This window comes from Scleropages formosus, chromosome 11, assembly GCF_900964775.1.
Source record: "Scleropages formosus chromosome 11, fSclFor1.1, whole genome shotgun sequence".
In the NCBI taxonomy this organism is placed as follows: domain Eukaryota; kingdom Metazoa; phylum Chordata; class Actinopteri; order Osteoglossiformes; family Osteoglossidae; genus Scleropages; species Scleropages formosus.
Window position 1 is genome coordinate 12338434 of NC_041816.1, and position 13826 is coordinate 12352259.

Below are 13826 nucleotides of genomic sequence, written 5' to 3' on the forward strand. Positions count from 1 at the left end.
GTGTGTTTGTTTGTTTGTTTGTATATTTTTCCCAGAAGGAATACTGCATAGCAGGTGTACCTCACTATGGATAATGTATGGAGATAGAGAGAGACAGAGAGAGAGGGAGCATATATTTTGCATCGTGGTGTTCTTGAAAACTGCAGCCAAAGCAAAGTGTGAATGTAAGTGTCAGGGTTCCATGTTGGGTGGGCTCTGCCTCCCCGTCTGCCCTCATCTCAAGGTGTTGCATCCTGCTGGTACAGCGGCAGGAGGGGGTCTCCGCCCCTCTGTCCCTGACAGAAGCTATGCAGATGGTAGGCCCTGCCTGTGTGCCCGCGTAACCTCCACAACACAGCAGCATGCTGGGTAGGATCGCACAGGAAGTAGTAGTCCCTGTGAGGAGCCTGCACCTGCTGCCGAAAGCGTCAAAGCCAGCCGTCTGTGCACGGTCTCGGAGCTGTCGTTCTCAGCCTGAACGCGCAAGTGCGAGGACGAGAAATCCTTTAGAGACAGCGTAAATTATACATGTCAGTTACTGGGGGCAAAAAGTATAATTTTCAGATAAATTCTAATATTTTCAAAGTACCACAAAAGGAAAAAAAAACCAATTTAATTAACTTTTTCTGGTGATTATTTTACCAAATTATCCATGAATGATTTATATTTTATTTTTTTAGGTACAGGATCGTTGTCACCACTTTTAGATAGCAAAATGTTTCTATATTTTGCATTATCAACTAGTACGCTATGTAAATACAGGTACAGATCCTGAATTTTTTTAAATATATTTTCTCACAGTTTAAATCCCCTCTTCAGCAGTAAGACCTTTTCTTTCCTTTCAGAGGGACGGTGGAACAAAAAACGTATATAATTCCCTGAAATGTCATCATTAAAAAAGGCAATCTCCCCAAATGAAGCTTGACTCAAGTGCAGAGGGTACTAAAGCTAGGAGCCATATCAGCTCCTGAGCTCCCTTGAAGGAACTGTCAATCACCGCCATCATCTGTGCCCTGAGATGGAAAGCTGCATCAGCCCGACCCCCCTCACCAACGCCAAAGGAACAAAACACATCTCACTGCAGCGTGACTCACAGGCGGCTGTGAAATAACCATTTACACAGACGCCACATTAAATATTCTGCGTCTGCCTCTCTGAAGACGATATCTCACGGTTTGGCAATACTGATGTTAAGATAGCCCTCTTAACACATTTTGTGCTGTCACATTCCGCTCACGTTTCCTGTGGGCATTATATCACTACAAAGCGGCTTAGACTAGAAAACATAGATGTATTTTTTTTTTCTTAAATGAAAAGGCATATTAGCCCCAAGTGGCTTGAAATGAACTTATCCGGCTACTTTTTTTCATTAATATGGTCTGTGCTGTTGAAATCAAAATTAAATTTTTATACCACCTATAGTGAATAATTCAAAGTAGCCTTTATTTTATTAAAATATCTGAACTTTGACTCTATTTCATTTGAAATTAGAACGTTACTGGTGGGTAGAACAGGAATTTCATGGAGCAATTTTACCGAAAACTCTAAATCAGCAATTTGGCAATCTATGTGGCAAAGCAGCTTTTGAAATCAGCTGGAAATGTAGTGGTTAGAGCTGAAACCTTTGGACCCCCAAGGTTGCCGGGTCAATTCTCACCTCAGGCTGTAGTACCCTTGAGCAAGATACTTACCCTAAAGTGCTCCAGTATGAATTTCCCAGCTGTATAAATGGGTAAACGATTGTAAGTTGCTTTGGTGTCAGCTAAATAAATAAATGTAAATCATACTATAATGACAAGGGCGTTGTTTAAATTGTTCTGTGCTGGATTCAGTCCTCAAAAATAGAGAATTCTTGAGGAGAATACAAGCAACTGAAACACATTTTCTGCCATTTCCAGCCTTGCTACCAAAACTCAGAAGCATGTGTACTTCCATATCATTCAAAAGAGCTTTATAGCCTTATTTATATCAGTAGCTCTGATCTGGTCGAAATACAGCTCACCTCTTCTAGACATGAACGCACAGCAAGTGCTGAGAAGTGCGTTGAGTCCAGATATTCTCACAAATTTGCTGCTCGGGTGTAAAAATTGCCGGGTTTTGCGTAAACTTCTTGGAATATCAAAAATGCATGATTCGTCTGTTTTACACCTATGCTTGAATGAAGCATTTGAGCAAATCTGAGCAAATTAAATTTTTCCCCTTCCTTAAACCAGTAATTTTAACTAGTTTTTTAACCAAGTGTGGCAAATTTCATCCTTCGTTCATCACAGCTGTGACTAGGCACAAAATTGTGTTGCCTCCTGGACCTGAGACTTTCCACTGCCTCTCTGAAGCTCCTCTTATCAAAGTGCTGTTAGACGGAGAGGGCTGTGGTGAGGTTTCACTCTTTTATTGATATGCTGTCTCTGTGGCAGAGGATTTTCACTTCATAAACATTACACCCATAAAAGCTGGAAAGTTATTTACACAGCCATACATTTGCAGACTATCCAGGAGTGGTTGACAGTGTAGACCAAAGATACCTCAACATTCAATGTTCAAAGCAATGAACTGTGAACAAACTAATGCAGATGATTTCTTTTTTTTTTTTTTGGGGCTATTTTCTATTTTTTCTATTTGCCTTTCTCCAAACATGGAGATACGGAGTTGTGCTGCAGAATGAAAATGTTAGTCTCCTCTTGGTCAAAAGATAAATTTTTCATTAGATTCACATAACCACACTGACTAAAGTTATAGTTACAGAAGCCCTTCCCAGTAAGATATACTGAAACTTTGATCTTTATGCTTCTTTTTTTCTGAGCCATGGACAAAATTTTAGAAAGGGCCTCTTCTGACACTTGTACCTGCATCGAGTGTAGGTGGTTTTGCTCCAGGGGTTTTGTCCTGGGGGTTTTGTCTGGACCCCACCTGCATCAACTGGCCATATGCTCATTTCAGCACCCATTGCATTGTCTTCTACACTAGAACTGAAACTATGCATCTCTAAGAACAGCAATAATGCTGAACTGATTGCAGAGCAGGAACATGTGGCTCTTAGAACTCATTGTTTTGTGTGTAGACGCTTGACACCGAGGCTCTTCTCTCTGAACAAATTTAGGTCTCCCTCTGTCATTACACAGAAGGAAGGAAAACACTAACTTTGATGCAAAGAGATCTTGGCTGCCCTTATATGGAACTTCAGCAAAAAGTTCAAAGCAAAGCTTACTTCTCTTTCTTGTTCTGAGGATTTATGACCCAGTTTATGCCAAAAAATCTGAAATGTGGGACATTATGACTGAACGCATGCTGTAAGAATATGAGATACAGCAATATTTTCTCAGTTTTTACCCTGATGAGGTCCAGATTTCACTGAATCCAATATGTTTTCATTAGATTTCATCAGGTCCCTGGTACCCCTTTTCTAGAGCTGCTGCCATGCATTCAAAGGACCCAGGTTTGAATCTGACTTCCTACTGCAGTACCCTTGAGCAATTTACCCTAAGTTGCTCTTGTTAAAATGATCCAGCTATGTAAGTGGGTTTATAAGTGTAAGTATCTTAACACTATAAGCTGCTTTGGAGGAAAGCATTGGCTAAATAAATGTCAAAGATGGGGTATGGCATACACAGAGATAGCAATGATTGTGTGACGGTCCCACTTACAGGCTTGAAAAGATTTTGTCAAGGGCTATGGAAAAGGCCACAGATCAGGCAATTTCTTCCCTTTGGTGGACAAAGTTCCATTAGAAAAGACATAATACATATTATTCTAAGCATTGCTTGTGAGAACACAAAATTCTGCCTTTTCTTTGTCCTTAAAAGGAGACTAGTATTTCTCCAAGGGGAATGGAGCATGTCAAGTACTGTACACCTCTTCAGCCTTGTGGCTCCTTGTAAACATTGGTCTTTATGGGCATTGGTATTTTTTGTAATTCTGACTTGTACTGCACTCTCACAGTCAACAAGGCAACAATGCAAAGGTGGCAATTCAGGAGTTCTTACTGTAGCTGAGATTCAGTAACTGAGAGCTAGAAAGATACCACCATGGACATAAAAGAATTATTTATTGTATAACCCCAGCTGCTGTTATTATGCATGGCTGCGTTTCAATGGTACTTTCTCTTCAATAAACCAAACTTTATTGTAACATGCAAAGCAGATGATTTACCTAGCTAGAATAAACCAAAACTGCACTTAAACATAAGTAATTTCATGTCATTATGAGAACCACTCCACACTGTGAGCAGGGTTGTTATCAATGATGTGATGTTAGGTGTCAGAAATAAAATTACAGCTGTCAACCTTATGTCCTGATGTCACGTCCACAACCTCGTGCCTAACGACTCCACCTGTTGTGAATCAGAGAGGCAGGGTGTAGAGAGGCTGCCCCGACACACCTGGTCTGGTCCTGGAACCTCACTCTGAGAAACCACAGCTCCAGCGATAGCGATCTACAACCTCTTCTCCTTGCCTTCCCCGATCTCCCTTCGTCCCTTCCCTGTGCTTTTGCATCCACGTTTCGGCTTTTTGACCCTTGGCTCTGTTTACTCGAACACATCTCTTGTCTTGTCCCACGAACAACATTTGCTCCTCAACCCGACCTTTGCCTGTCCCTGACTACACCTTTGTCTACTCCTTGTTTGATCAGCTAATAAAAGCACCTGGATCTGTCTCCTTTCTTCAACCCAAACTGAAGAAAGACTGTATTTAAACACACATGCATTTTCAGATCTGCTTGTCCCATACAGGGTCGCGGGGAACCAGAGCCTACCCGGTAACACAGGGCGTAAGACCGGAGGGGACGCACCCAGTCCATCACAAGGCACCCCAAGCGGGACTTGAACCCCAGACTCACTGCAGAGCAGGACTGTGGTCCAACCCACTGCACCACCGCACCCTCCTTGTATTCAAACATTCATGGTTAAATATTAACACATGCGCGATAAAGGGTTTTTTTCTTTAACGTGAGGTCATTCTGAGCTGGCTGGAGGAGGAGTTCTTGTAGTTATGGTAAGTAATTGGCTGATTGCACCCATCTGCTAATGAAGCCCAGCTGGACCCAATGATACAGACCAAACTGCAGGAGACATATGGGCCAACTGGGTAAAATGAAGAAGAGAAAAATTTTTTTGAATGTTTCCAAATTCTTCTGTCTTTCCCTTGAAACACAACACAGACACACACCTTCAAATGGGAAAGTGTTCCCTTGTGGAATTCTCCCCATCTCAACCACCCAAGGGAACACAGGCCAATTTATAGTCCTTGGGCCACTATGCCATAGATGACATGAGCTGCGCAACTGGGATTTGAACCTGGTTTGCTACTGTAGGGCACACAAGAATTTGCCTGCGTAATTCTTTGGACAATTCTGTTCTCTGATGCTCTTCAGTTATCTTTCATGTTTGGTTTCTGTCATTGACAATAAGTTCTTGTCATATTGCTGTGTCTTCTGCATAGCTGGCTATATAATATATCAGCATCATGATGGGACACCAGGAAGGCAGGATCCTGTTGAATGAAACAAATAGGCAGTACCTCTCAGAAACACCATTTAGACCAGGTCCACCAGAATTTATGGCCTGACTTAACAGGACAATTATGTTGGGGGCTAAAATCAATAAAGAGCTCTGAAATCCCTCAGAGACATAAAATTCCTTCATAAACATTAACATAAAAAGCTTGCTTAAAACTGTACCCTAAAAGCTTCCAAATGCTTGTTGACTTAGAGCGGATGCCGTTGTTCAAGTCTGTGACCTCTGCAACTGCTGGACAGGTGCCATCCAGCTGCACCATTCATGTCCATCAGCTTATCTAAAACCTCATCAAAATCTAATAGATGGTATAATACTTCCAGGAAATTGATTCACATGGCGCTCATCCACTTTGGAAAATGTGCTTTCTCGGTTCTTCCTATGTGTGCTTAAGCTGACAGGCGTTTCAGGGAAATGGGTTTCCCCCTGGAACCAACAATGCGCAGAGACGAGAAGTTCCTGTCTTTCGAATGCTAACAAAAATACAACAAAACCAGCTAAAATAAAATGTTAGGGTTCAGTGGGAAAAGTATCCTTTTCATCCTGCTCTGTTTTATGTGGAAGACTGATTCCTGAAGACTAACAAAAAGTTGCAGACAGAACCTGCATAGCTCTGCTCAGAAAGGTGCACACTGAGGAAGAAAACAAGCTTTCTTGGAGTAAAGCTGTGCGGTTAAGCTAAATGCACCCCAATATTGACAATTAATTATGGAAAATAGCTTTTCAGAGTAATTTTACAGAAGAAAGAGATTTTTCCAATTTGAGGATAATTAGTATACTTTCCATTTTGGTTTAGCGTCTGCCGGAGGGCTCGCACCTGCCGTTGAGTTAGGGTTGGCAAGCCCCTTTTCAGGGTACTTTTGGAAAAAGGATAGTAGAAGTAGGGATGTGTGTTTCTGGAAAACAGCACATGCAGGAGTTTGAACGTTAGGAGGCATTTATATAAATTACACAAGAATCAAAGCTGGGTGCGGCCAGGGCTTTGGTCAAATGCAAGAAACAATGTGTGGCCAAGGGCTCCATGTAGCTCCCTAATTCACTTAATATGGCCCAAAAGACCATTTCTAAAATTATTAATATATGGTATACCTACCATAAATACTATAAAATTTTTTTAAAGACATGATAATAGTTATAATTAGACATCTGATCACACACCAGCTTAATACAGTATAATGAAATGCAGAGGAACTTTTAATTTATGATTCCATTTAAAGTAGTAATTATGAATCAGTAATTCACCATTCACCTAAGATAAGTGTACTAGCGTAATTACTTGTAAATGTTTTATTCTATCAACCACAATGTAGACATTTGGACAAAACCAAAACCTGGAGGATTTGTTCTTTTATAAGCACATTTATCTCATGCTTTCCTCTCAAGCGATTTACAACATTAAGACACTTACAATTATTTGCCCATTTATTGAGGTGGGTAATTTTACTGAAGTAATTTAAGGCCAGTATCTTGCTCATGGACACTACAGCTGGAGGCAGGGTTCAAACCTACTGTCTTTGGGTCCAAATGTAGCAGCTATAATCAATATGCTTCCAGCCACCCCAGGCTTTTTTTAAAAGTGCATTAGTAAAAACAGGAATTTACTTCTTTGTGTCAGGATTTAGTAAAGATGCATCTTTTTCATTTTAAATTATTTCATGAATATAGGAGAACTTTGTATATAGTCAATAAGTAAAGAGTATATGAAATATAGTGTGATGGGCTCTGCTCCCTGCCCCAGTCCCCTTAGTGCTAGCAAAATGCAGGTCCTACAAGGTATCGTGCACGAGGGAATCAGTGCTAAACGTTAGTCCAAATCACATCTCAGAGTTCTGGTGGGAGAGGCGCCCATCTGTCTAATGGATGACAGCGTCAACAGACACCAAGTGTATCAGGCATTCCGCACATGGCCTACGAAGAAGGCTTTTTCCCCTATGGCCATATCTAGAAGGCTGTTTAAAAGTGATGAACAATTAATTTGGACTTAGCAGCTGCCCGAAACACGTGAAAATTTGCATGGATTAAATTTTGGATTTCAGACAAATCAGAATGTTGCAGAGGTATTGAAAAAAAAACTGTTTTAAATAATCCTTACAATCGTGTCAAAATGAAGAGAAATGCAGCAAGACATTTCAATAAACTCACATCATGACATACACTTGAAACTGTAAAACACCTTTAAGAAATACATCTTCAGCAGGACAACATTCTCCTCATGAATGCAAATAATATTTGCCGGTAGCAGGGAATTCTACAATGGCAACAGCAATTTAATGGACCGTGCCTGAGCGATTTAATCCATTCTGACTGTAGACGCAATGAGAACACAGCTGCAAATAAGAAGTAATTCATCATAAATGAATCCAATCCCTTTCCCGGTGTCAAATATCGGATTGGACGTGGGCCTCCGAACAGACATCAGGAACAATGTGGACCAGGTCCCATCAACCAACTTTATTCAATAATGTCATAAACACATTTGTTGCATGTGCATATGAAATTACAAGTTCACGTCCCATAAGACAAAAAGGCACAAAAAACACTGCAGAAACTCCTTCATTTGACTTGAAATATATAAGGGTCATTAATCTTCTTACTTCTGTCATATGTCAGGTGTCCCAGAATTAAGATACCTACCATGCAGTAAATTATTTGGATTTACTTTGCTAACAGTTCCACAAGTTTCAATTATCTCATCAAATAACGCTCACAAATGTATCAAATACATATTATTAAATATTGAACACGAGAATTAACCAACCCAGAAATTAAATCCTGTTTTAAAATTTGACAAAACAAAAAATCCCTGTGCTGCAGCAAAATAACAACTTTTTTATTGACTTGCTTATTTTCTAGACTGCAAAGATTGTGAATTACTTGTATTGTATGTCTTGCTAAGTGTTAACATCCCAAAACTATTAGTCATACTGATGTGTTGTGTCAAATCTAAGACCTTCTTATGTAGCATTCAATAAATGTAAGCCAAGAATAAAGAATAACAACCTTTGCAAAGAAAAGACAGCTATTTTCTGAAAATCTTCAGAATAGTGTTGCTGTAATCAGGGCTGCACTGCACACATCACTGATGAGCAGCGTATTCATAACAAGACCAACTTATAATTATTTTGCTGAATTAGTAATGTGGACCTTGAGAGTTAACAAAGCACTTCAGATTCATTTGTAAAATCAGTAACACACTTTCCTGTAACAAGACATGGAGTGTGATAATATCAGAACTTTTCATTAGATACAAATATGCAGAGATCCATACAAATGTTGACTTTTACTCCCACAGTTTCATAAAGCTGTTAATAAAAGCAAGTTTATTTAAAATGAATATCATTATTATAAATAGAATATTAAGAGCTGATAATTAAAATATAAGTCAAAAATGAATGTGATCCATTCCAGTTTGGTTTTATCTTCACAGTCAGGTAAGAAACTAAATTTGTATTTCTATCAATCTTTATTCATCATCTTGGTATATGACATACTGTCCATATGTATAGCAATGCGAATATCCATTTTTTCAGAATGAAATGTCTGAAAATTACCTGTGGCATTAAAACACTCCACAAAACCCTGCTTTAGACTATCATTACTTCATATACACATCTGAATACTTTCCTACTGCAATTTTAAAAATGAAAAGTGGCAGAAGAAATTACATTGAGTTCATATCAAAAACCAGATGGGCAGCACAATGACATACAATGTGATGCTGATACACTGTATGGAAAACAGTATTTAAAATTATGCAGACTAAGAAAAATAGCAGGACACATACAATTACAGTAATTTTAGATACATAATGTGTATGAATGTTTATTTCTTTTCTAATTTTTACTGAATGAGATAAACTGAGGATTTTTTATTATGAGGTGAAACACATAGGATGCTTCTTCGGGTAAAAATAGAAAACATGTGCACACCTGTCACTATGGTAAGTAGACCCTGAAAGAAACACAATATGTTAAATTATTTAAATATGATGCACTGCAATACCCATAGGTGATCTTATATGCATATATGACAAGGGTGCTGAATTTATGTCAATTTCCTAAAATTTTGTAGGTGACAGTAAAGTAAGTGAAAAATAAAATGTAAATTGTAGGCCTAGATTTTATTCCAGGCTTAATAAAACTTGGCTAATTGAAAGAAGTAAAAAAAAATAAAAAACAGAGTGACCCAGCAGAAAAGTCTTTGAAATTTCTGGTGTTCTGTTTTATATTCTTCCTGATGGCCTAAACAAACATATTACAGTAAAAAAAATGAATACTCCATCAGATTTAAGCTGCTCTAGATATTACTATCTTCTTGTGTCTTTAGTGGTTTGTGAAATAATCAGTTTCTTAAAATTTTTCTTATTAGAAGACAATTGTAACTTTCAGTGCACTTTAATTTGTACAACTGTAGTCTGATAAGAGGTTATAATAACCTTTACATTGAGATTGTGTATTATTTTCATTATTATTAAGAGTTTTTAAGCTTTTTGTTTGCATTTAACTAAGATGTGACATTACTTTGTCGTTTCGGTAAAAAGAAAATGTTAGAATTTCTTGGAAAATTTTGCTGGGATTACATAGTGTATCTTTTAAACATTGTGATGCCTGTTTTTTCACATAAGCATTTCAGGGATAAATAAATGTGTACAAAAGCAATAATAAGTACATTTCAATTCATAGCTCCCCTGTGAACTGATACATTACTGATGGAGATGCTCTACGGAACAGGTGTTTATTGGAAAGTCTGTCATTTCTCAGTGTTCAGTTTTAATTAAGCGCACTGAACAGGATCTCAGCATAGGATAAGAAACATATTTGCAGAAAAGCAATTTTCAGATAACTCAATAGACAAGGAACTGAATACAAATTAGATAGGAGATAATATCAGGAAAATGTATTAATGCTTAGCTAAATCCACCTTGGAGAATCTAAACTGCCCATAGTGTCTAAAGGCATGTGTGTGTGTGTGTGTGTGTGTGTGTGTGTGTGTGTGTGTGTGTGTGTGTGTGTGTGTTTACCATTTGCATGATCATGGTATACTTCAATGCAATGTTAATGTCAACAGTATTTCTTACTGTATAAACTAACGAAATGAAATCACAAAAAAACTATTATAAATGGATTTCTTTTGCAATACAAATCAAACAGTTCTTTATCAAATAACATTTATGTAACAAATTACCAAATATTTAATCCAAGGTGAATAACAACACTGTTGAGTTCCTCACTCCAAGGTCCTTTCCCCAAGGGTTCTAATTAAAGTGGCTCATGGCATTAATCAAGTTCCATGTGTTTGTGCTTAGCTACTATACCGCCTAGCGCCCACAAGGTCAATATTTAATACAACTTAGAGTTTTCAAACTCTCTTGAAAGTGTTTAGCAAAGTAGTAGCTGCGCAATGAATCAAAAAGAGCACAAATTAACACAGCTACATACTGCGGTGCGCAGCGCCGTGGGTTTGGATGGGGAGAAGAAGGACGCGGAGACAGCGTTCATGACGAACAATTTATTTGAAAACCGGCACAAGGAAAATGATGCGCTCGGTCCGAGGACCCCGTTTCCTTTAGGACCTGCGCTTACAGTCAGCCTTCCCAGCCTGCCTAGCACCCCCAGGCTCTTTCCCAACACACTAGCAGCCACAGTCAACTCACCATTTCCCCCCGAAGTGCCCCCAATGGTTACAGGCATTATTTAGAGATTTCCCAGAATGCAACTATTTACACAAAACCAGTAACACGGGTCATTACAATACTGTAGGACCTATGGTGGCTCAGCCAGTGATGCTGCTCGTCCGGGGCATACTCTCAGGCCTGTCCACATTCAGGTCACAGCTGTGTCACCCATCAGCTGTGACCAAGGGCTTCACAGCAGCGGAACATACCGGTACCCATGTGCCACAATGTGTGAAAGTTCATGTAGGCCTAAAGTTACCATGGTCACTATCTCCTCCAGGTTCCCCCCCCAGCATATAGGTACAGTAGCCATTTGCCAGCAGTAATAAATCAGTAGTATTTGTTTTTTCAATGGCAGGTTTGCATACCAACCTACTTACAGTCACTTATTCCTTTACACAGCTGGGGGATTTTTACCGGCGCAATTTTGGGCAAGTACCTTGTTAAGGGCACTTCAGGGGGAATTCAAACCCGGATCCTTTCACAGCAAGGAAACGGCATTAACCACTACGTTACCTGGCTGAGAGTTCCTCTCCTGCAAGGTGCTTTGCGACAACATTGCAAAGAAAGGAAACCGGCATCAACTTTCAACAACGACAAAAAATCAGCGGTGCCAGGTGAAAAAATACGCCGACAGCATGGACCTTTGCGCAGTTTCAATTTGCCTGCTTGATTTATCTGGTCTAAGAGGTCTTAATCGCGGGAAAAAGGTCACGGCCCCTTAAATCCCTAACTCTAGCAGAGCCAGCGAGGTGGAGCTATGGCTGGTATCACACGGAAGCGGCGCAGGCAGTAAATTGTGTGCAGGCGGCTTTGGCGCGTAATATATGACTCTGTCAGGCAGCAGCGGCACTGGGTGGATTTCTGTGAGAACGGCCTCAGCGGCCGTGCCCCGGAACGCATGAATAAAGATAGCCCTCGACACGCGCTCCATCTTTTGGCTTTAGAGAGGATGTTTAACAGCGCCAGGGAGTGAAATAACAGGGCGAGTTGCATTTAAATTGAAAATTACCTTTTGTGGTGTAGACACCAGAGAGGAGATTAAGAGAAGGAACGGTACCGGTGGAACATAAAAAAAAACAGTAAGCTGTAATATATGTGCCAGATAACATTGTAGCCCGAACTGTAAAGCATGAAAAACACGTTAGTGGCAAAGGCAAAGGTTTTCTTAACAAATTGAGGAGATTTAGTGTTCCGCTGACTGGCTGAATAAGCCTAAATGAATGTTCATATAATTCTAACACTGCATCACAGAAGTTAAGATTACAGGACAGCACTAAATTGTGAAAACAGTGATATTTTTTCTACCAGGGTAAGAGGTCTAGCCATTTAGACAAATACATTCTTTTATTTCAGCTATCTGCTCTTTGAACAGTTCAAGTCAGAAATGGGGAAAAAAAAAAAACGAATATTCATTATTGTTCAAATAAAAAATAAACACATACATGTTCTTGACAATTTCATGTAATTTAATATTTATCTGTTGATAATAATGCAAAAATATTCCTCATTTAGATTAGCAGTAAATTACAGTGAAATGGTGTATTTGTGTTCTAAATATATGAAGGTCATCTAAAGCCCAGTGAATGAAGTGACTCAGGTTCTGACATGACAGGCTGTATACAGAAGTGAAAACACAAACAAGAGTAGATCCAAAACCATATTTCCCTTGAAAAATCAGTTTTAACCCTCTCGGGCCCAAATTAATACTTGTAGTAGGAAATGCTAGTATTAGAAGGCAATTAGTGATGCTAATTTCCAATTTCTGACTACAGCAGGTTAAAGAATAACCCAAAAATATCAATATACAGACTTAAAAAGACTTTCACAAGGTAACAAAGAACAGTCCTCTCAGCTCTTGCCTCTTTCTCTACTCCTGTCCGCACCCTCAAACATTCATTCACTGAGAAAATTAGCAAGTAACACACACACACACACACACACACACACACACACACACACACACACACACACACACACACACAGTCTGAAACCTCTTTTCCTGAGCAGGGTTATGACAAGGCAGAGCCTCACCTAGCAACACAGAGTGTAAGTCTGGAGGGGGAAGGGACACACCCAGGATGGGACGCTAGTCCATCACAAGGCACCCCAAGCAGGGCTCAAACCCCAGACCCGTCAGAGAGTGGGACCCAGACCAACTCACTGCGCCACTGCGCCCCCCAGCAATTACCAATTATTCATATTTCACTAAGAGGAACATGGTAAGGGGGGGAATGCAGTGGAGCAGTGGTTTTGCCGATGCTCACTGTGTGGCGGGTCTGGGGTTCGAGTCCTGCTTGGGGTGCGCTGCGACGGAGCGGTGCTACACCTGGGTGTGTCCTCTCCCCCTTCGGCCCTGCACCCCGCATTGCCGGGTAAGGCTCCAGCTCGCCGCGACCCCGCTCGGGGCAAGCAGTTGTAGAGGTTGGTTGGTTGGCAACAGGGTAATGAAATTAATACTGCTCAGAGATAATGCATTTTTCCAGATAATTCAAATAACCACAATGGGGAAGTCTGTCTGCTCATTCCATTCACCTGGATACTTCCTGGTTGAATTTAAAGAAGTCAGATTCATATTATTTTGTCTTTCTACCTCACCCCCTTCTTACCTTCAGGTAAGTGATTTCTTTGTATAACAACACTAAACACATTTTTAAAATAAAT